We start from the raw sequence: 26,021 nt of genomic DNA on the forward strand, positions 1-26,021 counted from the left end.
CAAACAGAAAACATAAAATTGAAGACGATACTAAGGAAGGAATTCTTAGTTATTTATAGATTAAGAAATCATTAAAAACCATTCAAAGACAAGATGGCCCCCATATTATGGGAGATGGATTACTAAAAATATGGCTTTAATGTAGAAACAAATTTTGCCATTGACATCACCAATAGAGGCCTATTAGGATATCATTCCAAAAAATAAAATGGACTGTACTAATTATGAATATATGATGGACGAGCAAAGAAAAATAAAAACATGGGAAGAAATTCAGACCCAGGGAAAAGACATCCCATGGTTGACATATTATCAAGTAGTGACTAAACTTAAAGAACAACTATCCAGAGAAGGAGGACAATTAAAAGAGAAAACAGTGTTTGAACAACTAATCTGTGGAGGCCTAAGACAAATGTTAGGAAAAGTAAATAAAATATTATTGCAATGTGAAACACAACTGGAACAGATAAAAAATTGTATCATTAAATGGATGCAGAACTTTGGTGAAAATATTTCAGTGAGTCAATGGGAAAATCTATGGACTAAAGAAATTAAATTTACAAATTGCCAAATGTTAAGAGAAAATTGGTATAAAATGTTTTTTAGATGGTATATTACTCCTAAGGATATTGCAAAGACCAGTAAAGATTGTGGAAAGTGTTGGAAATGTCACTGTATGGGTGCAACTTTCTATCATATGTGGTGGACGTGTAAGATGGCAAGAAGATATTAAATAAAAATATGAGGAGATGCAAAAGATATTGAAGTTCTATTTTGTGCTGGACCCTAAAAATATGTTATTAAATATCTTACCAAGTAATATAATAAAAGAGCATAGTGAATTTTTTTAATATATGGTGACAGCAGTGTGAATAGTATAGGCAACAAAATGGAAGGCAGAATCTTGTCCAGATACGACTGATTTGATGAATAAATTGTAGAATTAGGAGCAAAAATTTTGAAGTGCCACTAGCACTTCACTTTTCTGAAAAGCACAAAAACAAAAAAGAATTCCGTTTTTCTGTCTTACATGTAGCTAAAATAGGGCATAAGAAGAATCCAGAAAGAATTACTGCAGCATGATGCTTATCGGATTTTCAGATTGGGCACCTTAATACATAGGGGTTTAAATAATAAAATGGATTTATCCTGTTATCTTTGAGACTTTGAGGACTGTTCCATACCCTAAAGTGTACTGTGCCTTTAAGACTTGTAAGAGCAGCTGACTGTTAGCATATTTAATATTAATTGACATGACCTATGAGTACTACAGATGGCCGTTAACAGGTAACTGTTTGACTGGTGTCAGAAAGTCTCTGAGATGCAGTAAGTTGAGGATTAGTTTATTGGTGTTTAATTCAGTACAAAATGGTTGCTGCAGAGGGTATCTGCATATTCCTATGGTTTTTCCACAGGTAGATTTCTATGATGTTGCCTTGCCCTTGAGAAAGTGGACTGAAATGAGCAAATTTTCTGCTGGCAGCTCATTCGGCTGGTGAGGCAGTCAGACTGGGCTATGTGCCCCAGGACTGCAGAACTGTTGATACCTTTGAAGAAATACAAGACATATTTACATTAGAATACAGGCTGTATTTACTGTCGTGTGCGTTTACTGACCTATGATAACAGACAGGGAAGAGTCTGTATAGATAGCGTTTGTGCACATGAACTGCACCTTACTTTATCTATATAAGACTGCAGCTTGTGATATACAACATTGGCTCCATCAGAGAACTATCATCCACACATACAGCCTGATTATTTGTGAGCATCATCTACTGCTGTATTAACTGTATTTATTCATAGACTGTATTTATTGTAACTCCGTATTTATTGTATTCTCATATTTATTTTATTGCATTGGAATGTTTCTGTGTATTTAACTGGATGGTTTGGAGTTTTGAAATAGACAGCTGGTTAGTATCCTAGTAGGGGAATATTTTGACATTCCATTACTATATGTAGATGGTAATATACATAGTAGACCAAATGAAGAATTTCACAAAAAATAGAAAGCTTTTTTTTGAATATGTAGCTGTAAACTAAGGAGAATTAAGTATAATTAATATTAAAATAGATATTGCTAAGTCAAATAGTTAAATTAGTAAGCTAATATGCTGAACATAATAAAGTTGAATATAATGTTGAATATAAAATGTAAAATATAAAATGTTGAATGTAAAGTATTTTAAGTATGGAGATAAATAGGAGAAATATTATGTAGTTCCACTACTCTGATTTATATTTTGTTTTCATCTCTTATGTATTGTTCACTGTTTATTGTTTAAATAAAAATATATAACTGGGAAAAAAGTTCCAAAGTATAGATGAGCAATTATGCTTGCAAGACTTACAGCGCAATCCTATGGCCGGCCCCAACGCCGGCGCGGCCACACCGGCAGTGTGGTGGCGCCGCCAGGCCGGATCCTGTGCCAGCAAAGTGTGGCTGCAGCAGCGCCGGCAGCTGCGCAGAGATGCAAATTGGGAGAACCAAAGTGTTGTGGGTGGGTCAGATGCACGGCCGCCGCCAGGCGCAGCCAAAGGGCGCTGTTCCTGACAAGCAGCAGGGGGAGGGGCCAGGAAAGGCGCAGCCTATGGGCAGCACGCGATCCCGGCCAGGCCCCAGAGCAGCAGGCAAACCGCGCCCATGCCAGCAGACTGCCTCGGCTCGTGCATCGGGCGGGGCTTGCAGTTGGGAAGGAGAGGGGTGGGCGTGGTCCAAGGAGCCTCTCCCCTGTTTGCCCAATGCAGCGCCAAGTCCGTGGCGGCCGCGTCCAGAGAGGTTGGCATGGGACCAGCAGGCACCCTGCCATGAGGAATCCAGGGCAGCAGCCAGTCTCCAGCAGCAGGGAACAGTCACCAAGTGGCGCCGAAGGGGAGGCTTGGCCTGAGGCCGCCACCAAGAGGCAGACACAGCGGGCCTGCCCCCCCGTCCCCATCCCAAGGCAAAGACCACAGACACCCGTTGCACAGAAATCAGCCTTTATTATTATATCATCCCACCTCCCCCAGCAGATGTGAGGAAGGGGAGATGTGTAGGAGAGCTGCCTGTGCAGCAGAACAGAGACGGCACTGGGCCAGAGCGGAGCCACACACATCCTTGGACGCACCCCTTCCCTCCCAAAAACCACGCTGTGTTGGTGCGGGAGCCTCGCAACTGGCCCACAGGATTGGATGCGAGGCAGGACGCCGCGGGGTGGAGGGTGTTGGAATGACCAATGGGGCTGCTGCAGACGCCCGAGGGGCTGGACCCACTCTGGGAGGCGGCCGCTCACGTGACTGTGTTGCTGGGGCTGCGGCTGCAATGGGAGCGACCCTCCCCAGGTGCGCGAGACCTCCTGCCCGGGATATGGCATCCGCCTGCCGCCACCCTAGTTTCTTCACTGATGGGGCTAGGGTTCCAGCGAGCGGACCGTTTCCCCTGCCATCTCCTGCCCCCTTGCAGCGGCACCCCGCGCCACCCTCAACCTGGCTTATCGGGTGCCAGCTGCTCACACCACCAGGGATTGATTCCCCCTCCCCGTTGACATACCCCACCCCAACCCTCTACCTGACCATAGATGCAGGGGGGTTAGCCATGTTAGTCTGTGGTAGCAAATTCCAAAAGAGTCCAGTAGCACCTTTAAGACTAACCAATTTTATTGTAGCATAGGCTTCTGAGAATCACGTTCTCTTCGTCAGATGCGTGGTACAGACACTGGTCAAATATAGAAGAGGAGGGGGGAGGAGAGGAGGAAGGAGGGCGAGGGTGTTACTGTGAGGGGAGGGAGGGGGCGGGGAGGCAGGACGGGGTGTGTCAGATACATTTGTGGCAATGTGCAGGTGGGGATATGTGACGGGAGTGTTGGGGGGGGGCAGAGGACGAAGTCAGGCTCGCAGACCCAGAAGGTAGTTGTTGTACATCTCGTTTTATTGCACTGGAAAAAGCGGGCTTGCGTTTAGGCTAGCAAGGGAGCTGGAGCATTCCACACAGCCCTCCTTCCCGCTCGGAGCAGCGGGGCTGGGATGCAGGCTGCGGCGCGAAGGTGCTTCCTGGGCTGCAGCCAACCGTCCGTCAGAGATGTTTGGGGAGGGCGGGGCACGGGAGAGCAGCCATGCCCTGGACGTGCCTGCGGGAGAAAAAGACACATGTGGGCTTTGCCTCGTTCTACTAGCGAGGCAAGCCCCACACTCCGCCATCCAGGAGGATGCACATAGTCGAGGGCAGCAGCTGATGCATGACAGTCTGGCGAGGATGCACTCGGCCTTGGCAAGCCTGTACCTTTACGAGAGGGAATGAGCTGGTCACAACAAACACCTGGTCACATGTGGTTTTTGGGGCGCCTGCCTCTGAGGTGGCCAAGGGCGGCCATGGTTGCCCCCCACCCCTGCTGGGCCTCACCCAAAGCGGCAAGTGAGCGGGTGGGTTCAGGTGAATGGGCGGTTTGCACTAATCTGCGGAACAGCCCCCCCTCCCCTACCTCCTCCTCACCTGTCAGCGCTCCATCGGTCATCACCAGGCGGGAGCTCCAGAGTCCGGGTACCTGCGAAGAAACAGGAGAGGCTGCAGCTAATTTGCCAAGTGTCATTCCCTTCTGTCCCGGAAGGGTTAATTTGTTTGTGCTTAGTTAGAAGCAACTAGCTTGCATGAGCCCAGTTAGATGTTGAGTCATTCTTTCTGTCAGGGTAGAAAGGGAGTTAGGCAGACATTTGCACCTATTCCCTTTTACGAGAAGTTCCCCCGCTTTTTCGCAAAGTCCCCCGAGTGCATTCTGTGCCTGCCACTGTGAATGCCCTCACCCCCGTTCGGTGTTCAAAGGGGCAATGCCACACAGCACATGGGCAGAGCCTCCGGCCAAGTGCTCACTTACCTGGGGGTTTGGGCGGCGCTGGCCGGATGTTTTGTAGGGCGCGTTCGCAGGTGATTGGGTGCGGAGAGGGGGGCTCGTCCACGCCGGGCGCGCGCGCTGATTGGTCCCCGGGATGGTTCTCATCCTATGCTCCTTCGGGCCATGGGGGCGGGGCGGGGCGCTCGGAGAGGGGGCCAGTTTTTCGTCGTTCCATGGCCGCCTATGGGCTATGCCTTCTTTTTCCGTGGCGTAGCTTTTTTGCGCCGCTGTGGGCGTTCCCGCTTCTGGAGGGGCTTAGGGAGCGGACTAACTCTGACCCCGTCTTGTTCCCCGCCCCCCCTGCGTCGGCATGGGGCTCTACGCCACTCCTGCGCCGCCGCCCGGGCGCCTGTGGCTTCCGCCGGTGCCGGCCCACCGGCGGGCCAGCGCCGCGTTCAAGCGCGGGCGGAGGGCCACTTACGCAGGCGTAAGGCCCAGACGCGCTGCCGCAAGCCTTAGTTCGGTTCCTATTCAGTTTCTCCGCCCCTCTTAGGATTGGGCTGCCCATGGACTACCCTATGTAATTTCTGAAGGATGCATACTGGGTGTACCTTTCTCAGATAGATATTGTGGCTGTGGCTTGGATGCTATTGAATCTATAAGTAATGTTTTATTTGAATGTCCCTGGTAAAACAAGGTGAGGCAGAAATTGATTGAACACTTGATATTAGAGTCTACAGTAAATATTTTAATTCCTAAATTATTAGTAGATCCAAGAACAGAAAATTTATTTTAGCTAAATTTTTAGTTCAGATCATGAGAGTTTGGGTAACCCACAGGAAATCAGTTTTTCTGTAGTTTGTGTTTTGACCTTCTCTGGACGAAATTTTTCCTTTTTTCCTCATATTCTCAATCACATTGAGAAATACTACTTAAGACCTATAGGTCTGAGGAGTGGCGTAAAGAAAGAAGGAAAGAAAGACACTGCATGTATGCTCCTGTTCTCCCCATCTCATCTCTTTGTTACATATTAATTTTTATGTCGTTGTAACAGTAATTTTTTAGATTTTAGATTTATTTAAATTAAAAATCTAAAATAATAATAAATAAAAATAATCTTCCTCCCCTTTCTAATATGATTATTTTCATCCTTGTTCATCAAAACCCAAATAGTCTGAGAGAAGGCCTATGCAGACATTATGTTCATGTGAACTGTGAGCCCACCAACTGCACATATTAAGAATATGCAGTTACTGCAATGCTCCCAATGTATGCAATGGCCATATCATGTGAACTAGGCAATATGTGGATTTTCCATGGATCTACTACCTCCATACACACAAACTCATTCTGACTCACATGTATTGATTGTAGTATGCACAGAGAAAATTCATTGAAAGTCTAATTCACATAATATTAATTTATTTATAATATTTTATTCTGCCTTTTCACTCAAATATTTAAAACAAACATGTAAAAGTTAAAACAACATTTAAAATAATATATAAAAAATCAATAAAAACATATAAACGCATCACACCAAACCCATGGAGGAGGACCAATAACAGTTATTGGGAGTATGCCAAATGAAACCAGAACATCTTGACTCCAACAGAGGGAGACAGATGAATCCTCTTGGGGAGGGAGTTCCAAAGTGTTGACGTCAGAACTGAGAAGACCCTTTCTCAGGTTGCCACCCATCTGGCCTCAGATAGGTGGGGCACCTGAAGCAGGAACTCTGAAGATAACTTGAATGAATGGGTAGGATCCTATGGGAGAAGGTGATGCTTAAGTTATGTTGGCCCCAAGCCATATAAGGATTTAAAGGTCAGTACTGGTATCTTGAATTGAGCCTGGAAGCAAATTGGGTAGGTGGAACAAGACTCGAGTGATATGGTCCCTATGACCCACTCCAGTCAGCACTCTGGCCACAACATTCATCACCAACTGCAGTCTCTGGACAGTCTTCAAGGATCACCCCACATAGAGCACATTGCAGTGATCTAATCTAGATGTTATCAGGGCATGTGTTATAGTGGCAAGATCTCTGTCACATATTATCAAATTCATAGTGGGAATTGTGTGCTCCCAACACATGCAGTTGACAGGCTCCCAGTTCACATGAATGTATCATCTGCACATGGTTAGTGTGACTGCCATTTGGATAAGTCCTTTATTGAATGATATAGTAGGATTTGGCTGCATTAGAAAATCCAAAAACTTCTTCTTGGTAGCCGATGATAAAATACCTCTATGGTTCATCGTCGGTCTTCCTGTGCAGTCCCACATGGGACTGCGCACGCGCAGGCCTGCCAATTCGGAGCTTACTTTAGCTGAAAATCCACTAGGGGGTGCTCTTGCCCTCCACAGCGCATGCATGGCCATTTTCCTGCCGAAACGGCCTCTAGGAGCACAGAGTGCCCCCAGATACCCTCAGTTCCTCTTTTGCTGCTGGTCAAAGAGGTTCTTGCTAATCATTGCAGATAAGATGGATCTTTACTTCTACCTTGTCGACTTGTTAGTATGTTGGAGAAATCTCTCTTTAAGCACTGTACTCAGTGCAACGAAAAAATGACCATGGATCCTCCTCCTCGGTTTTGAGGGAGCAATGGATGGAGCAGGAGGTGCTCGTAATTGACCCTCTGCCAATGCCATCAATTAGATAGAAGTCTCAATCTACTCAATCAAAATTGTGGTTGGACCAGTCCTCTCAAGAGGAAGGTGAGCTTCCCTGCAGGAGGCCCATAGGTCCGTGGGAGAAGGCTACCGCTCCAGGGATGAGGTATCCTGGTCCCATGGAGGACCATTTGACTATGCAGTGGACACTGTGCATACGTTCCTAACTGACATTCTGCATAGAGACCTTTCACCATAACCGGTTAGCAGGCATCACTCCTTCTCCAAGATGGCATACCAGAGACCATCGAGGAGCCCTTCCAGAAGAAGGGGAGCCCTAGCCCACCTTCAGATACCCCACCAGAGGAAACGGTGGGTGACACTGGGGAAGTCTCCCCTTCGGACGACTTCAGGTCCTACTCTGAGATGCTCATGAGAATGGCAAAGGCGCTTAAGACAGACATTACCTCCACTGAACCGAGGTCAAGGGACAAAATCCTAAAACACATATACTCAGAATCGTCTTCTAATGTCACCTTCCCCATTATAGAAGGCTTTGTAGAAGTTATGAATACAGTCAACTCTAAACCAGCCTCTGCTCCCGCCACTACAAAAAAAGCAGAGGCCCTATATAGGACCAAAGATTAGGCTTGCCTGCACCTCTCGATACACCCTCCACCATCGTCTCTCGTCACCGAGGAGATGCACACAAGACAGAGGCAGGGGACCTACTCAGCACCATATGACAAGGAAGGCTAAAAGCTGGATGCAATGGGCAGGAATATCTACTCCTCAGTGGTCTTGAGCATAAAGGTGGCTAATTATACTGTCATGATGGGAGCATATCAGCTCTTTCTATGGAGCAAGGCCACAGCATTTCATGCAAAATTGCTGGACAATCAGAAGTCCTTTGCGAGAGTCATTCAGGAGGAGGCTACTAAACTGGCGTGACACCAGATTAACGCAAGCAGGAATGCGTTTGACACAGCAGTGAGGATAATGGCCTCTGCAGTGGTTTTGCAACGACATGCTTGGCTGAGGGCTACGGCACTCCCAGTTGAGATCAGAAATAAAGTAGAGGACTTACCCTTTGAGGGAAAGACTCTGTTCTCAGAAAAAACGGATGACTACTTGTCCCAGAAACAGAAAGCCCGCCTAACTGCGAAGTCCTATGGAGTGATCCCTCACACCCAACAGGGACAAAGGGCAGGTGGGGGGGTGGGGCAATTCAGGCAGCAACAGTATAAGAGTAGGGCATATACATACCAGCCTTACCAAGGGTACGTGTATTCTAACCAAAGACCTTATTTGCCACCACAGGATTCCTTCCAGAGAAGGAAGCAGAGCCGTGGGCAACACCAGGGAGTGCAATCGCAGCACTCTAAGGAGCATAATAATGGCCAGAAGCAATTCTGACTAGAGCAAGGGCTCAAGGGAAAATAAGAGCAAATGTGGTAGCCAGGAGAGTAAACACCTGACATAGATTAGAAACTGTTTGGTTTTAATGTTGTTTAATGTTTACATTTTAGGCAAAATGCATTTTATAGTAATTTTATTTATATGTAACTATATCTGTATTCTTGTATTTTTTGTTCTGTTTTTAATGAATGATTTTTGATTGTGAAGACCTATGGCCACATACAATAAATTCGCAATACAATAAAAAACCCTTTGAACCCTTAGCGACCTGCCCCTTGAGGTTGCTGTCCATGAAAGTAGCGCTTTTGGTAGCTGTTATGTCTGCAAGGAGGGTGAGTGAATTGGCCATTCTGTGCGCTGACCCACCCTTCTTAAAAGTACACCTTGACAAAGTGCAGACGAAGCTGGAATTTCTGCCTAAGGTTGTATCGAAATTCCTTGTGTTGCAGGAAATAGTCCTGCCCGTGTTCTTCAGAGAACAATCCAACGATGCAGAGAGGGCCCTCCACATTTTAGATGTTAGGAGGGCGATCCTTTTTCACCTTGACTGTACGAGACAGTTTAGGATTGACTCTCAACTCTTTGTATGCTTTGCTGCCCCTAACAAGAGAAAGAAGGCCAGTGCACAAACTATAGTATGTTGGGTGGTACAGGCGATTAGACTGTGTTATGAGATTGCTAATATACTGTGTCCCTTGGAGGTGCGTGCTCATTCCACCAGATCACAGGCGTCATTAGTAGCATTGTTGAGAGACATGCAGATACCAGACATCTGCAAGGCAGCGACCCGGGCTTCAGCTGACACCTTTGTGAAGCACTATACCTTGGACATCCTAGACAGGAGAGAGGCTGCGGTGGGGACAGCTGTGCTACAGTCAGTTTTCTTGTGAAAGACATCTTCCACCCAGGTAAATAGCTTGTTAATCTCCCATGTGGGACTGCACAGGAAGACCGACGATGAAAAGCAGTGTTGCACTTACCTGTAACTGTTGTTCATCGAGGTCTTCCGTGCAGGCACACATACCTTCCCTCCTTCCCTGCTATGCCTTCCAGTTTGGGTTGGTGCGGTGGTGAAAGAGAAACTGAGGGGATCTGGGGGCGCTCCGCCCTCCTAAGGCTGTTTCAGCAGGAAAATGGCTGCGCATGCACTGTGGAGGGCGAGAGCACCCCTTAGTGGATTTTCAGCTAAAGTAACTTCCAAATTGGCAGGCCTGCACATGTGCAGTCCCATGTGTGCCTGCGAAGACCTCAATGAACAACAGTTTCAGGTAAGTGCAACACTTTTTTTGAAGAGTAATTAGTTGACTTAAGTTACTTATCATGGAGACCAGCATTTGCTCTTCTCATGTTTCAGAAAATGCCTTGAACTATATTGGACAAGAGGTAAAAAAGCTTTCCTTATATTTGTTACTGGATTGTATTGCTTTTATTGTTTGTATTTTGTCATGATTTGAAGTATTTGTAAGCTGTTTTGGAGTGTCCACAAATGATGGTGTGTTTGTATGTGTATATATGTATAAGGAAGGTTATTTGCTTTTTAAAAATGTTTTATCTCTAAAATGAGCCCCCTGCCCCATTTAAGGGAAAAGAACATTAGAAGAATATATAAAAAGTTGAAATTGGTTTTTGCTTAGAAATGTTTGTATGAGGGTATTGCCAAAAACAGTGGCCTAACAAACTTCTTGCACTAATGGAATAGACTGCTACTTGAACAATTGAATTTGTGTATTATATTCTCTTTTGGTGTATGAGATTTGTTTTATAATTCTCTCTTTGTAATTATTAACCTAATAATTTTTATGATCTGCAGTCAATCAAATAACATTATTTAAATCTATTATTTATGTCTGCTGATAACTAACATTTGAGAAGAAAATATCAAGGTAAACCAACACAAACTCTCATTCTCTATCTAATGCCCAAAATGAGTCTCTTGATTAGTTGCTGTAGAGCTTGTTGGTTATGCTTGCTGCTGACTGGCTCAGAAAGCTCTGAATTCAGGTCTTATACCAACAGGTGTAGGAGAGAAAAAGAGAGAAAGAAAGTGCCTCCCATGTACAGGTATTGGGCCAGGTGTACAGGTGTTGGTTCCTTCCCATACCAGGACTGATGACATACCAGTTTGAAAAGTGGAAACCTTTCATACTTCTAGTTAGGGGTACTATCCTTAAGATGGGGTCTGGAGTTCTTCCAGAATTATAACTATCTCCAGTCTTAGAGATCAGTTCCCCTGGGAGAAATGGCAGCTTTGGAGGGTAGCCTCTAGGGAATCACATTCCTGCTGAGCTCCTTCTGCTCACACATCCCGCTGCTCCCAGATCTTCAGAAATTCCCAAAGCTACAGTTATCAACACTAGAGACGGTTGGGCCTTTGATTTGTGTTAAATAGGTTACCACCCCCCTTTTTGTTAGTTGCTCCTGAAAGAAAGAAATAACTTGAACCATGTTAAAGTCAGACATGAGCTAAACATCCCTCTTCCCAAAATGTAATTTGTGCCATGTTATTCTTAGCCCTCTTTAATGAAACCTGGTTCCTGTAAGCAAGACTGCATCAATATTCAAGAAAAATAAGAAGTCTTAGTCTAGAGCTATTTTATTATCTTATCTTGTTTAATTACTTCACAGCATTACAACACCATTGTTTTCCTTTGTTTCCTATTGCAGACATATAGTATTTGTTACATTATGGGTTAAATAATATGGGCTAACCTGTGAACCTAACCACCATCTATTACATGTTTCTCTGATGGAAAATATGTTCCAGGTTCCAAAAGCCTGATATACAAACAATCTTTTGGAATGGTTGTTGGAGGTTTTCCGGGCTGTCTTGCCGTGGTCTTGGCATTGTAGTTCCTGACGTTTCGCCAGCAGCTGTGGCTGGCATCTTCAGAGGTGTAGCACCAAAAGACAGAGATCTCTCACTTCCTCAAGAGATGCCAAGAAAAGTTCTCAGTATATTTACTCTGTTCCAGGCTTTGCAGGGCTAAATTTAGTTCATGTGAAAGTTAGCCAAAGTACCATGGTGACAAACCAATGTCAAAAACTAATGACTAATAGAGGCATGCAAAAGCACTGCGCCTGTGGATTTTTTAAAAGTAGCGCATAAGTTTGGGGAAATGAGGTCATGATCACTTACTATCTGTAGTTTTTTTATCTAATAAGGAATACTGAGAACTTTTCTTGGCATCTCTTGAGGAAGTGAGAGATCTCTGTCTTTTGGTGCTACACCTCTGAAGATGCCAGCCACAGCTGCTGGCGAAACGTCAGGAACTACAATGCCAAGACCACGGCAAGACAGCCCGGAAAACCTCCAACAACCATCGTTCTCCGGCCGTGAAAGCCTTCGACAATACAATCTTTTGGAACCCAAACATAAGTTGGGTACTTAATGTAAAGGGCTATAGCGGGAAAGGAAAGAACTCAAAATAAGCACTCTCTTGTGCCATGAGAATAAAAACCGTGAGACAGAACTAGGATAGCCTTCAAGTGAATGTAAAGCTAGATACAACCTGCCTTTCTGCACACAAATTGCTTTCAGAAGGCTGTGTATGATCTGTACTTTAATTTCAATGAGGAATGTTTCTTGGGTATCCTGTGAGGTTCTCCTCTTAAGAGGTTCTTACTTGGAGATGCTAATCTGTACTCTCTCTGTTTAGTAAATATTCACCCAAACCGTAATGTTAATAACTAACTAGATGCTGACCTGAGTTATTGCGTCTTTTAATTTCACTTTATTTTGGATTTTAAAAATGCGTACAGTTTCCTGAAATTGGATAACAAAAAGGCAGTAATTCAGGTTCTTATGTTGATCAGTAGAACAGTTTAAAAGAAACATATTGAAAAGGTTATTTATCCCCTACTTAGTGATGGTTGAAGTCCAGCAGCAAGGCATATAATCATTAACTTTTAATTCAGCATTGTTGCATGGGCAGAAAAAGCCCTGACATAAATGAGAGCTACATCTTGCCATATAAATCTTATTACTGCTTCCTTCTCCTAATGTGATGATAGAAAAATGTGACTGCTTCCTTCCCCTAATGTGATAATAGAAAAAATGTCTCATCCTTCTCTGAGATCTTTGCTGTTCGAGATCTCCTTTCCTTGTTGGCCCCAAAATTTGCTAACTAAATATAAGTATTGGCTGCTCCTCCTTTCCTCTGGTTTGGACTCTAAATATTAGGTCCCTAAAGGCCAAAAGCATGATATTAGTAGTTCCATGAATGGCATTCCCACAATTCCCCCCTCCCCAATATATGGATGATTCATTTGAATTGAGATAGCAGTATGAGGGGGAGGTTTACGGTCCCCAAGCCCTTTTTAAAAACCTGAATTGCCTCTTGGAGGAAATATACAGGGATATTTTAAATGTAGCTGCTAAGGCATTTGTTTGCTCCACAGATTTTATGAGGTATGCCTGTGCTATTGCTTCAAATAGTTTGAAGACAAGTGCTCTAAGAAATTAATTCCAAAGAAGGGGGGATTTAAATGAATTAATGGGTTTTGTGATTTTTTTAATGCACGTGAAGCTTCCTTCTACTGAGTCAGACCAAGAGTCTGTCAAAATCAGTACTGTCTAGTGTGACTGGCAGCAACTTTCCAGAATCTCAGGTAGATTTCTTTCACATCACTCAATACCAAATGGTCCTTTTCACTAAAGATGCCAGGGACTGAACCTTAGACGGTTTGTGTGCAAAGCAGGTGCTCTACCACTGAGGCATGACCCTCTCCATGGCACTGAATGAAGTAGGAGTGTCCTTGTGTGAGTTTATATTGAAATGTTCATCATGTGACAATTTACCTAAGCAGAGTTCTAAAAGAGAGTGTGTGGCGAGGGCTGGAACAGCCATTGAATTTAAGCAACAAAGTTAGGTTTTGTAGATGTTTTGCTAGAAATTGTTCTAAGAATGAAAGAATTTCACTGGCAAGGTGAAAATATCAAATTTCAAACACTATTTAAAGTGCAGCCTATTATGTTGGATGCCTTTGGTTGTTCAAATTTGTGACCCTAAGAACAGAATTGAATGTGATAAATTACTATTCCATTTTTGTATAATTGAATTACATTACATTTTTAAAATATGAAGAAACTAATTCAAACATTGGTAATTTACAAAGGGTTAAATCCTGCTGCTCAGCTAATGGTGGAACAGTCTTCAAGCACAAGTAACTGTCATCTGATGCAAGAGGCTCTCTCGTTGTGTCAGTGGATAGCTTCCTGTACTCTTCTTGTAATTAAGGAACATGTGGTTATTAGCTATGCATAGTGAAAGGTACAAGAAGGAACTCCCAGACTGAAATAATTATCCTTTTTTACACTAATATTTTATACACTAATATATTGTTCCACAAGATTTCTGAAAAAAAAATAGTGAATACAATCAGCCTACTACTTGAATGTTAATAAAATAAAATAATGTTAATAATTTGTCTTTCTTCAAGGACAGAATTTATGCACTTTCATTCTGGTGGGATAACCTCTTATACATTTCAACCAATATATTGCTTAAATATGTGCTTTTCTAGGGTAGTCCTTTGTTTCTGTTTGTGGTTCAGATTGGTTTGCTTGCCTGTAGGACAGAGGAAATGAAAATCTGCACTTCTGCTTACCCTCCTGTTCCTTAATTTTCTGCTGCTTCTGCAGCTTTTCAAAGATGCCATTTATATGAGCTCTCTCTGCTTACCACATCTATCACGTATCCCTATCAATGAGGCAATTACATTTTTAGCTCTTATACTGTCATAGCCTTTATTTTAATACCACAACATTCATAACTCAGAAGAGGAAGTTGAGACCTAAAGTACAGAGTTAAAGAATGTAGGAATTATTGGAGTGTCTTCTGTGCCTGTTTGGTAAGATGCCTTAAACCCCAGAATTTGCACATCCCAAAATGGGTAAGAAGGTCTGTTATAACTAGTTCTCCCCTCTATACAGACTTGAGGTTACAACATGAAAACCAAGCTGAAGTGAAAAAGGACCGTGAAAGGACGCAAGGAGATCGAGAAAGGATAGAGGTTTTGCCCAGGATTAAAATAAGGAAATTCACATGTTATACGACTCCTGCTTCATATAAAAAAATAGGTTTCATTGGCAAATGTATGGAGGCTTTTGAAGAAGCGTGTATATAGCGAAACGGGATACTTAGCCAGGCACACCCGTTGCCACTCTCCCGCCGGGAGAAACCCCCAACTACACACGGGGGTTTGCTCCCTGTATGATTAATACTAAATTGGATGTACAACACGTTGCCTGAGATGAACCAGTAAAAGAAATTTGGAAACGAATTTGCGTCCTTTCACGGTCCTTTTTCACTTCAGCTTGGTTTTCAATTGTGACCGTTCCCACCTTTGGTTTGTTGGCTTGAGGTTACAACATGCCTTTTGATGGCTGGCAGGGATAATGAGAAAGAGACTTGCCTTGCAAGCATCCAGTCTCATAGAAATGTTAATGGTTTGTGTCAAGAAAATATAGTTATACTTTTGTATCCAGGGTTTGATTTTGGATTGTCTCATCATAAGGTTTTCAAGGCAAGAGTAGAGATGGGCATGGAACAGAAAAAAAACCCGAACCGCTTGGTTTGAGGTTCGCTCATTTTGCCGGAACACGAACCACGAACTTCCGAACTGCACCCTATTCCTGAACGGCTCTCCCTGCCAGATGCATCTGGGAGAGCTGTGGTTATCGAAGGCTTATACTACATAGGAATTGGATGCTTTTACTGCTGCAAACTAACACGGCAAACTGACTCCACACCAAAAGCAGATGTTTACGTTTACTAGCAAAGGAATGTTTTGGTTGCCTCTCCGCTAATTGCATCCTGTCCCCTTCTGATATATGTCCCCTTCTCTCCCCTCTCCAACCTCCTCTTCTGTATTTGACCAGTTTGTATCATGCATCTGACGAAGAGAACTTGATTCTCGAAAGCTTATGCTACAATAAAATTGGTTAGTCTTAAAGGTGCTACTGGACTCTTTCTGATTTTAAAATAGCACAATCACAGATCACAAAACCTGTCCATGCAGTTTATCATAGGAATGCCTACCTAAATAAATCCATCTTCTAAGAAACTGCAAAAAGGAGGCTTTCTGATGCTGTCTGGGAGGCCGTTCCAGCAATTAGGGGCCATCACGAAAAAGGCCTTTGAGTAGGTGGTCAGCACTCTTACTTCCCTGAGGTGTTTTAGCAGGAGCTTGTATGTCTTTAAAACCTTGTATAGTACTCTGCACTCTTTTTGTTATTTAATGAAATGGAAGGCTCAAAACAATGTTTATATGTAGATGGCAGCAAAGATGAGAACAGGCTAGCTAAAAAAAACATATTCTCACCTTCCTAGACATCTACTGGGCTCTGAGAGTGAGGCTGGAGCAGTCCCTGCAAAGGACTGGCAAAGGGGAAGCTGCCCCTTTCCAGCCATTCTTGGGGCTTTGAGACCGAGCCTGATGGGGCACAGGGGCTTCCCCCAGTTTGTAGACCTAATCCCCAAGTAGCTGTATTGTGTTCATTTTGGAATATCGGTATAAATATCATGTCTTTTTTCTTGGTTCTCTTCTGAACCTTGGATAAGAAATCATGGGGGAAGAATAGCTGTAGACATAACATTAATTCCAGAAGGATAGCTTGGGTAGTCTGTCTTTTGGTACCTTAAAAATGAATAAAAATTTTATTCCAACATAAATAGTTATAGATTACAGTCTATGAAAAATGCTGAAATAAAATTCTGTTAGTCTTTATGCTAGTTGCAAATTTTCATGTATATATCATATTACATGTTTATTTTTTAAATAAATTTTATTTTTTAAAAAATAGTAGCATTAACAATAGAAAGTGCATAGAACTTTATACAAAATACATTAAATGACAACAGAAAAAAGTATATAAAGTAAATAGAAAATTTAAGCTGCATAGGAAATATAAGCACAATGTATATATCATACTTATATTAATGTATTAGTTTAACTATTTAGCTTAGCTGTTAATCTATTTTAATATTAATTATGGATTCTAGATTTAATAGATTGACCTATTATATATATATGAAAAGTTCGTCCAATCATGCCAAAAGAACATCATAAGAAGAATATTAAGAAAAACATTGAATAACTTCTCTGTCCTGATTATATAAATCACAGTGATTATAAGTAACAGAATATATAAGCTTCAAAATAAATGTTCAGCTCCATCAACACTATAATGCTTCTGAATAAGATATCTAATAACATATTTTTAGAGTTCATCATAAGTAAAAACCTTAAACATTTTGTTTTCAGCATTTTGCTCAGCCTGATAAAGTTTAATATCTTAGCTTGTTAGTTTAACTTTTATTTTATTTTAGTATTTATTATATGTTCCAAATTTAATAAACTGCCTATCATATATTTAAATTTTTTTAGCCAATCATACAAATTAAAAAAAGACCCACAGAAAATAAGAATAATACTGGGGAAAAAGAGAGAATATTCCATAACATAATTATGTAAGTCAAAAATAATTGTAGTCACAGAATGTATAAGCCTCAAAATAAATCTCCCCCTCAATCCCCATTTGTGTTCCTTTTCTTCATGCCTTCTTCTAACTTGTGTGCTATAAAATGATTCCAGTAGTTTGGTCAACTTCCAGAAAGCCATATGATCATTGGATCATCTTGTTAGAAAGGGCCTCCTGGGTCAAAGTCACCTTGAGCTTTCACAGAGTCTCGTATTGACCCTCGATAAGTTATTGTCATGGTTCAATCTGTACTTGTTGAATGGTTCAGGTTTTGACACTTCAGGGGGAGCTTTTATGTTTGTTTCTGCCTGTGGGGCTAGCCTGATAGATTACGTGGTGGTTTCTATAGATTATGTTAGAAAAATTCTTTTTTTTTGTGAGGTGTTAGATATAGTCTATAGTGATCATAACCCGTTGAGAGTCACTCTTGGTGGCAGAGCTGAATCATCTGGGTTATCTGGTAATCTTAACAGTAATGTTTTCGTTCACAAGAGACCTAATTCGTCTGCCCATATGCAGAATTCAGTTGCTGAAGTCCTGAAAAACTAGGTTGTTATACAGAAATCTATGCGTTCCAAACAAAAAGACTTTGACATGATTGATTATATGATAAAATTGTCCAATGTTTAAAATCTCTGTTATTGTGTAAGGAACCAGCTAAGTTCTCACGTCCATTTAGAAACTCTTGGTTTGATGGGGAGTGCTTGCGGCTGAAAAGATATCTAATGAAATATGTAAGGGTTGCTAGAAGGAAGCGGGACCAGAGATCCCGAAGGTTGGTAAATAGGGCCAAAAGTCAGTACAAGGAGTTATTAAAAGAAAAGAAACAGGAATTTGCTACTCATTATTGGGCTGAACTCCAAGAAGCAGTGATTAACAAAAATGAAAGCAGATTTTGGACACTGATGATGGTTGGTTTTGAGGGTGGATCTATGGGTTTAGAATCCCTTATTCAGGTCGATTCTTGGTATAATCGTTTTTTGAAGATGTACAGCTGTGAGTATGGGAATATGATTTTATTAGATTTATTACCAAACATGCTGAATTGGCCCCCTGTGTCAGAATCTGAAGTGAGATCCTTGGTGGAATCTTTGCCAAGTGGTAAATCACCAGAAGAGGACCTGATTTTAGCGGAATGTTTCAAAACGCATATTGATTGATGGGTCCCTCTGTTGACAAAACTTTTTTGTCAGATTAATGATACAGGTAGACTTCATAAAGGTTGGACTACAAGAATTGTGGTTCCGAATAATAAAAAAGGCGATAGGAACAACCCGCATAATTTTAGGCCAATTAGCTTTTTGTCCGTCACTTCTAAACTTTATAGTAAATATATGAAAAATAAATTAGAGGACTGTGTTACTGAGAACAACTTAATTCATCCCCTGCAGATAGGGTTTAAAAAGGATATTCTACAATTGAACATTGTCAAACGTTATATTTGTTGGCTGTTATATTTGTTGGCTGTGGATGCAATTAGAGGCCCAACGAAAGTGCTTTATGTGGCCTTTATAGACCTGGCCTTGGCCTTTGATTCCATTGATAGGTATTAATTATGGAGGAAACTGATAAAACTTAATGTTGATCCAAGGTTGGTCTACTTGATAAGTCAACTGCATAGTAACTCTATTGTTAAGGTTAAAGTGGGAAAGGAAGGTGTGTTAACTGATGATGTACCAGTTTAGAAGGGGATAAAGCAAGGTTGCATCTTGGCTCCTACCCTGTTTAATCTGTATATTAAGAAAGGAAGTTTATTTGAAAGGAAATATTTTCTCTGTTGGACTTACCGTTTTTGGACCCATTTTCTTCCTTGGACTTCTCTAACCATTGTACTTATTTTGATTCTTTGTACACTGGTCAATTAACTGTTTATGTATTCACTGTTGATTGTTATTTCTTGATACACTTGAGAGTGTTGGTACTCCAATAGAACATATTTGATACTTTGTAACTGATTCATTGCTTATTCCTGACCAAAATTGGCCTGAGAAGGCTATTGGATAGGGTAGGTCAGTATTGTAAAGAAGAAGGCGTCCGTATAAATTATGCCAAGTCCAAGGTAATGGTTTTTAGGAAGCGTCCTAGGAAGTCAGTTTGGAGAATTTTAGGTTTACAGATTGAACGATGTAGTACATATAAATACTTAGGAATAACATTTTCAGAAACTCTTTCATTGCAGCCTCATTTAACACTGTTAAAGTCTTCTTCCATGAAGACTGTGGGGGCAATAGTGAATTTTTTCTTTTCCAAGGGAAGTGGTATGATTGATCCTGTTATCAAGCTGTTTGGGAGTAAGGTGATTCCCCAGTTTGTTTTATGAGATTGAAATATGGGGCTGGGAAGAGAAGATTCTGGATAATTTGGAAAAATTCAAAATTACTTTATGAGACGGATCCTTGTGTTGCCAAAGGGTTCACCGGTTGCATTAATGAGCTTGGTATTCCATCTCTGGAAGCTAGGGCAAATTTTAGAGTGCTGTCTTATTGAAAGAAAAATCTAGAGTGCCATCAGGATTCATTGGGAGGCCAAAGTTTCTGTTCTCTTTTGAATCATGTTAAAACCTATAAGGAGTATTTGGGATTTACAGTCCAAGTACATAATACGAAATGACCTGATCAGAACTAATAGATCAGGTGATCAGTTGAGGGATTGGGTCTTTAAAATGGATGGGAATATAGATAGATATGCAATCGTTCAATCTAAAGTGGCCTCTTTTAAAAAAAATTTTTAAAAGATCATACTAGATCACCGTACCGTAGGACCTTAACAACAATGAAATTAAGGATGGCCTTTACCAGCTTAAGATTTTGAGCTATGCTGCTTCTTAAGTGTTCTCGCTCCTCTATGACTTTGTTTGTGTAGTATGGGAGAAGTAGATGTTTTGATTCATTATGTCCTGAGATGCCCAGAAACAAATTTATTTCTAATATTGTGTCCTTATTGGAATGGGTTTGAGATATGGAAAAATATTTTTGTTAACTGATGAGGATCTTTATGTTTCTAATAGAGTTGCTTTGTATGCATTAGCGGCAAGAAAGATCAGACTGAAATGTATGGAATAATAGTACAATTGTGTTTTGAATGTTTTAATTTGGATCTGACCCTGTGTGGCTGTGTTCTGTATTATGTTGTATTATATTGTTATGACCTATGGTCGTTAAAATAAATTACTACTACTACTACTGACCCTCAATACGTGCTCTCTAAGTACATACGATCCAAAATTTCTTGTGTTCCACAAACCCCCAGATTATTGCTTCTGGATTCCATTTCTAAGGTTCTCTTTCTCCGATATGGTCTTGTTACTGGGCTTGCTTGTAATTCTTGTTCTAATTCCATTTTTCTCTGGATCCCTTCTGCTGATTCTTGGATTGCTGAATAGCTTGATTGCTTTCTTGAATTTCCTGGTATATTTTTTGAAATCCAAAAAGTAATTCAAATCTTAGCTTCTGGCAGTCTTCCCTTAATCCAATGAAAAGTCCTTGCATGGTCTGGCCCCTTTGTTGTAGCCGAGTTGATGGTTCTTTGTCTTCCAGGGCTAGTTCATGCACTTGCTGCATCTGGGTTAAAGTATTTTCATACTCTTGCTTTAATTATTTAAACAAAATTTCAATTTTACTTGAGAGGGAAGAATTATTTTTTGAGATATTATGTCTAACATATGAGGTTAGTTTAACTTTGGCCTTTTTCATAGCTGCAACCATTTTCTTAAGACAGTTCAGTCTTCAGGCCAGTAGGTGGTGGTTAAGTAGCAAAAATATCATTCTCAGTTTAGACTACAAGCTTGTGAAAATATTCAATGTCTGGCCATGTTTTTTCCCTCTCTCAAAGCCACAGACTAGCTCAAAAAAAGAAAATTATGAAACAATTCAGAAATGTATATTTGGAAAATAAACTAATAGATAGATTTCAATTAAAACTGTCTTTATAGGTATAACTTTGGCTCCTTTAAGTCCTTCCTTGTGGGTAATTTATAGTCCAAAATTAGTCCATTAATTGAAACAATTTAAAATCAACTGTCCCGTCTTTATTTCTTCTCTGGAAAAGAAAGTGAGATGAGACAGGGCATATGTTAAAACCAAAAGGAAAGGAAAGGAAGGAAAGAGATAATGGCCAGAATTGGCTGAGTTCCCAGATGCAATTAAAATAGTTCCATATGCATTTTCTCCAGTAAATTAAACTTGCTTTTAATGCCAGAGTCCCGTTTTTTTTGAATCCCAAAGACTAAACGTAAATAGTTGCTTCTTAGAGCGGGACCACAAGTGACGCCTGACACAGGTTGGACACTAGTCAGCTTCCCTCAAGTTTTGATGGGAAATGTAGGCATCCTGGTCTTGCAGCTTGACTCTCTGACTGCTGTCCAATGGACTGTTCAACTGTCACTTGTCCAACATTCCGCCAAGCTGCCTACATTTCCCATCAAAACTTGAGGGAAGCTGGCAAGTGTCCAACCTGTGTCAGGCATCACTTGTGGTCCCGCTCTTACTTTGTAAAGAGATGCAGTTTTTAAACAGATATTAGTAGTTCAGAAAACAAAGATAGAGCACAGTTCACAGTTTCTTTTATAGAAAAGTGAAGAGTTTTTAAGCACGTATCCTTCATCCAGACAGCAAAAATACATCACAGTTCTCAATTTCCTTTTAGAAAAGGGAAAAAGGTGAAAGAAAAAAAGTAAAGAGGTCTTAACTCAGTCATAAAGATATCTATATTTACAAATGGTCCCAGGCTGTCTTATCTGGCTTTCCAGCCGTTTATGCTTCCACTTCTGCAAAAGATGTTTCTGCATCTTCCCGGAGTCAGAGGGGTCTTCAGCCCTCTAATTAAAAAGATCCAAATAATCCCTAGATCAATCCAGCATCACACACTGGGGTCTCTCTTATCAGATAGATAGGTTCAGGTTGATTTCTTCAACCCTGCCTGGCTATAAAGCCCTGAAAGCAAGACGAGCACGAGAGCCCACAGAAATGAGTCTCTCAGTCAGCCACCATGTTGGGAGATCTGTCCATATTACATGTTTATTGAAATGTCTTTGGAATTAACTATCCTGACTCACACGGTGTTCTCCTCCTTGAGTATCAGTGAGAAATGTGGGTTATAAATAATGTAAATAAATAAATATTGTTCCATAAGTATCATTTATTTTTGTAGAAATATATTCATCTGTTTCTTGGTCTCAATAGCCTATGTAAATAAAGTAATGGTTTGTTTTTTACTAAAAGTAGGGCAATCAAGTTTCTCCTTTTTTGTATTTCTTATTGTAGCAGGCTCACTGGAATAGAGAAAAGGTTGTGCTTTTCTGAATCTAAGCAGCAATTGAGAGATCCTCCTCAGTATCTTTCCTACTAGATTTTGGAGAGATTACTGAGAATGCAGTAAGGTGGCTCATCTAGCTAAAATAGCAAATAGTCTTGTTAGGAATGTTGGTTAGCCCTTACACTGTAGCCCAATTATAGTGATTTGGACTTCAGACTAGAGATTAGAAATTGTTTGACTAGCTTCTGTCTACAACGTTTCCTCATAAAAGTTTGGGAGCTCATATGTATACACATTCATATATGCACATGCTTCCTCGTAAAATAGAGTAGGTATAAAGTGATGACATCTACATTCTGCAGAATTAAAGGTAATCTCAACCAAGATAGTCAATCTATGGTGTAGGGGAAATTGCGGAAGAGGGGTGTATTCCGAGGAAATAGTGGTCCCATAGTCCATCCATCTTGCCTAAAGAGAACCATCTTTGGCTAGGATGTGCCTGATGCTGATTTTTGCTGATGCAGGCTCTTGCCAGCTGGTGCTGATTCTTGCTGAGGTAAGCTCTGACCCCGAAAAGCGTATATCTTGATTAGGGGAGGACCAGGCAATCAGGCCTTGGATAAGTGCCAGGAGCTTGGCCTTATCAGTTAAGCTTAAATCACCAAGGCCAGCTTGACAATGACTGCATCCCTCAGCCTTGGTCCTCTAATTAATCATCCCTCCCTTTAATCAGGCTTTGTTAGAGAGGGTGACAGGACCAGGTGAGCCTATGGACACTTTCATGTATATAAATCTGAGGCAGAGCCAACAAGAATCAGAGCCTCGGCACGGACTTCACTGCAGAGAGTGCTGTGTAGAACTGGGCCTACGGAGTTTGCTCTTTGCTGACAGGGGCTCCCAGTAATTGGACAAGAGTGCAGAGCATGGGTGATATCCTTCCTTTCCTCTTGCTATTCTTTCTAGTATATGGGTGGTTTGTCTTGTACTTTGTATATTACTTCACTGAGCACTGATTTCCTTTGTATGATCTTTGTAGTGTGTGTAATAAACTTCCTTTTCTTTAACACCTGTGTGCTTATTGCATCCAAATTTTAAAAAGAACTACCTATCCTTTGGCAGAACATATGGTATATTTGAGTTGTCAGGAGTGTTAACTTTGACTAAGCTCATGCTAGTTGGTGCCTGTCTAAGGCTGATTCCTGAAATCACGGGATTGGTTTGAGAAGCCTTCAATCAAATTTCAGTTCACCATGATGAAACTAAGTCCAATTTAACTAGATACTTGCTGTTGTGATCAGACATAGGCTTTTTAATATCAGGCTGGGCTGTGATTCACCTTGTCATAATCAAGCTCTGTGTCAGCCTGGAGAGCCAGAAAGAACAGGGCGATTAAAATGCCATTTGCTCAACTTGATACCACTCCTTCAGATGTTTGTGTAACTGACAACCTTTAGATAAATAATTGTTGCTTTAGCCTTTTGATACTATCATGAAACCAAGAACCCGAGGGACCTGGAATAGTGACAGAAGAGCCAACTAGCCATGGAGGTTGGGAGAGGGGGCTGGATTTAGGGAGGAACTCCCCACTCCAGAGGGAAGAGAGGCTACAAAAAAACCCTACATCTGTTCAGCTGTGTTGCTCTGGTGAGGTTCTGGACATAAAGAGCAGAGGGTCTCCTTGGTGGGCTTGCTCACCCCAAAGCACTAGATGCCTATCCCAAAAGATAACCCTTAATGTGGTAGTTAGTAGTAATTTCCCTTTTCTTTTATGTAGCTGCAACCTTTGTACAAGACAAACTTTCTGTATCCTGTGTGCTCTCTGATTCTGTAGTTTGCTTTAGTTCAAGTAAAGACCTTCCTTGGTTAAGACAAGCTGTGTGAAGCCTCACTTATGTGCCCACTGCTCAGTCATATGCTAAAACTCTGTACACACTCAGAGGCTCCTCAGCTCCAATGGCTGATAAAAGGGAGAGTCTGTTTAGTTGAGTGGTAGTGCCACTACTGGAGAAACTAAAGTTCAAAGGGAGGAAGAAAAGTCCACCCCCCCCATCCATAACACCTGCATTTGGATGCCATAGCAAATAAGTGTCTGAATGAAGGCTTTCCAGACAAGGCAGCTGTGATTTGCACTCCACAATTGTGGGGACGGGTTGCAGTCAAACTGCAAGCATGCTGTCTTTATGCCTATCTCAATGTGGCTCTAGTCTATTAGCCATCACACCAGTTATTCATGATAGGCACTAAACCTTTCCATGTTAGTCACTTATTGTATGTGTTTTTTTTGGTAATTGTGATACCATGTACCTCATACTTAACAAACAGATAGAAGGGACTCTCCATGGGTCTGCGATCAGTGTCATGAATTTACATCTTGCCTCCAAGATTTTTCACTGGAGAGTTGGTCTCTCCAAAGTGCTACTTTGATGTAAGCATTGTTGCAGTACACTTCCTTTCCCACACTCATTGTAGAATCCATTTTTTAGTGTGAGAAGGAAATGCCAATGGCAGCCTCCCCCTACTGTGTAGGGGGAAGGCCTGTACCTTTGCAAAGTCTAGCCATTGCTATTACACCTTTGCTGTCTAAGTTTTGGGATTAGTGTTGAATATTCATAAGTTAGCTTTTAATATTTAAATACTTTTTCTCACTTGATCTCTTCTCTTAAAGCCATGAATTATATAACATTTGTGTGTGTCTGTCTTTCTCTCTGTGTATAAAATGTATATCTTTCTCTGAAACTGGTTCAGTGTAATGTAATGTAGTTCTTTGACATTGTACATACACACTTTTTAAAACCACAGTTCTGCTTTAGCTGATATTTGGCTGCCTAACAAAATAAGTCTGAGAGGCTTAGATTCTTTAGCATCATGCAACATGCTTTCCATTCTGAGCACTTGGTGAAATTATGAGCTGGTTAGAGTTCATGGAAAGGTCAGAACATAGAATTCTGCCAGAAGATTCCCCCCCCCCTCCATGTTGCACATTCTGTACAAAGGCTGTTAGAATTCTAAACTTCTGTTGGGCATAAGGAGAACATATAAATGGTTCTGTCATACACATAGCTTGCTAGAGATTCTTGACACTTATTTTAATCATTATGTTTTGGCTGTTATGGGGCTTTTAGGATTAAAAAGCTGATCAGTTTTATTTCACCTTCCTGAAACTAATGAATAAACATACCACATGAATAAACAAAATGAATAAACGTACAGCACAATAGCCCTAACTTTCTTAATAATTTGAGCCCATTGTCTGAATTTCATGGAGAACTGTTGAATATTAAGAATGGACAGAATATTAAACTTGGATTGGGAAACTTGGGTTCTTGTCCCCATTTGGCTATGAACCAGTTGTTTATTAGCTAACAGCCTAAGCTACCTCACAGGTTTGCTAGAATTAAACAAGATAACCCATGTACACTCTGAAGTTTTGTACAAAGGACAGA

General features: G+C 41.4%; 1 protein-coding gene across 1 annotated transcript in view; it reads left to right on the forward strand.

Annotated features, from left to right (window-relative positions):
* PTPRJ (protein tyrosine phosphatase receptor type J) overlaps positions 1-26,021 on the forward strand; it is a 182,358-nt gene that overhangs the window by 48,859 nt on the left and 107,478 nt on the right. The gene's annotated exons all lie outside the window — the stretch shown is intronic.

Source organism: Eublepharis macularius, chromosome 2 (genome assembly GCF_028583425.1).
Source record: "Eublepharis macularius isolate TG4126 chromosome 2, MPM_Emac_v1.0, whole genome shotgun sequence".
NCBI lineage: Eukaryota > Metazoa > Chordata > Lepidosauria > Squamata > Eublepharidae > Eublepharis > Eublepharis macularius.